Source organism: Micropterus dolomieu, linkage group LG03 (genome assembly GCF_021292245.1).
Source record: "Micropterus dolomieu isolate WLL.071019.BEF.003 ecotype Adirondacks linkage group LG03, ASM2129224v1, whole genome shotgun sequence".
In the NCBI taxonomy this organism is placed as follows: Eukaryota; Metazoa; Chordata; class Actinopteri; order Centrarchiformes; family Centrarchidae; genus Micropterus; species Micropterus dolomieu.
Window position 1 is genome coordinate 7,736,285 of NC_060152.1, and position 2,128 is coordinate 7,738,412.

The window sequence follows — 2,128 nt, forward strand, 5'->3', positions numbered from 1 at the left end:
TTTATGGATAATATGTCCAAGGGGAAGCAGATACAAGGAAAACAAAATGGGTCCTAAGACCGACCCCTGAGGCACACCATATTTAACTGGACAGAACGAAGAGACATAGTTGTTTACAGACACGCAAAACTTCCTATTTGACAGGAAGATGAAAACCATTCTAGGGCAGTACCAGAGATCCTCACCCAGTGCCTCAGTCTGTCTAACATGATGTTGTGATCAATGGTGTCAAAAGCAGCACTAAGGTCCAGGAGTACAAGGACTGAGCACATGCCTTCATCAGCAGACATTAAAAGGTCATTGGTGACTTTAAGCAGGGCAGTCTCAGTGCTGTGGTACTTCCTGAAACCAGACTGAAACTTTTCAGATAATTTGTTATTTTCCAGTACAGTGAGCAGCTGTTTGGACACAATTCTTTCTAGAATCTTTGCAATAAAAGGCAGTTTTGAAATTGGTCTAAAATTATGTGGGAGGGAGGGATCTAAACCAGGTTTCTTTAAAAGTGGGTTCACGCTAATATTCATTAGCCAGGCACAATCACGACTCCAAATGACCGCTAATGTTGCTCTGTGTTAGCTCAATGCATAAATGGGCGACGGTTTGTTAATAATAAATAGGCCATATCAAGTTTAGCTTGGCCTGCTGGCCACAAGTGGCTAAATGTTTAATCGCAGGTTTAAATTAACAAATAACCTTGAGCAGAAAAATGTACCCCAGACTCTGAAATAAAAGCGCTCATTGTGAAGAATTGTAGAGTTTTGTATTCATGTCAGGGTAAAATGCAATGGGTTATTGCACTTTTGTTCTTGGGGTAGGGGATTATTGCACGTCAGTGGGAGGGGAGGAGGTGTGTGCATTTTACTGCCTGTGGTAAGAAGCTCTCAGTCTGTTAGTGCCGGTTCTGATTGATCTGCATCTTTTCCCAAAGGGCAGGGGAGAGAACAGATGATGTGGGTGTGGGTGTTTTGTGTGTGTGTGTGTGTGTGTGTGTGTGTGTGTGTGTGTGTGTGTGTGTGGGGGGGGGGGGGTATAGTGTCCTCCTGATACCGTGCTCTGCTGTCCTCACCACCCACTGCAGACCCCTCCTGTTTTCTTTTGCTGACCGATAGAAGTTATAGATGTGAGCGTGCTTTAACTTCCTGAGGAAGTAAAGCCTCTTATGGGCCTTCCCCAACTGATGGGAGATATATGAGGTCCAGTTGAGGTCAGCCGAGATGTGCACACCAAGGAATTTAAAGCTCTCTGCTCTCTCTACTTCCTCTGTCGTGTAATCCATAAACCTTTCCTTGGCCTAATATGACAAGTCAAAATGTCTGGAGTTTTGATCCCTCAAAAGCTTGGCTGCTTCCCTTCTCTAAATACCTGATGTTGTGGTAGAACTCTGCCTTGATTTTATATTAAACCGTTTGGGTCTGAGTCATAGATGTTATTTCAAGTTTAGAATACAATCCTGGAATACTTTACTTTTATATTGTTAACTCAAACTCTGATGCCAAAAAAAGAGGTTTAGTGAACAAACTAATTATTCTTACTGTTAATTTATAGGCTTTATTGCTGACCTAGGCATATATTTTATTTTTACCTCATGTTTTCAGTATATTAATACGACAATGCAGTCAAATTTGTCTCAGATTCTTGGAAAATGAATAGGATAGGATATCGTTTGTTTCCCACCAGGGGCATCCTTGTGATTTTTTGTTCTATTTAACATGGCCAATTACAGGCACGAGACCAAGCACGTGCAGGGAGAGGATCATCTTGCACCGTCCATTGCACCAACCATTTGGTGCATATGGAGCAAATCAGAAGTCTTACTGTGATACATTGAACACGAGTGCAGAGACCTAATTTTCCACCTGGTTGTGTGATTTTCATATAAAGTGTGACCTTGTAATATTTAGACTCACCAATGATTGAATCACTCAAGAGAAAAATTAATCACCTTCACCGTTTCAGGTTTCATGCCAACCTGCAAACCCCCCTCTTCTTTTTGAGATGAATGGTGTCTGCTGGAGAAAGGATGTGAGTGGAGGAAGAGGAGGAGGAGGAGGAGGAGGAGGAGGGGCGGTGTCTCCATCCAAGAGGGATGTTGTGTAGTAAGTAAAGTGGGCGGAGGAGGGTGCAGGTC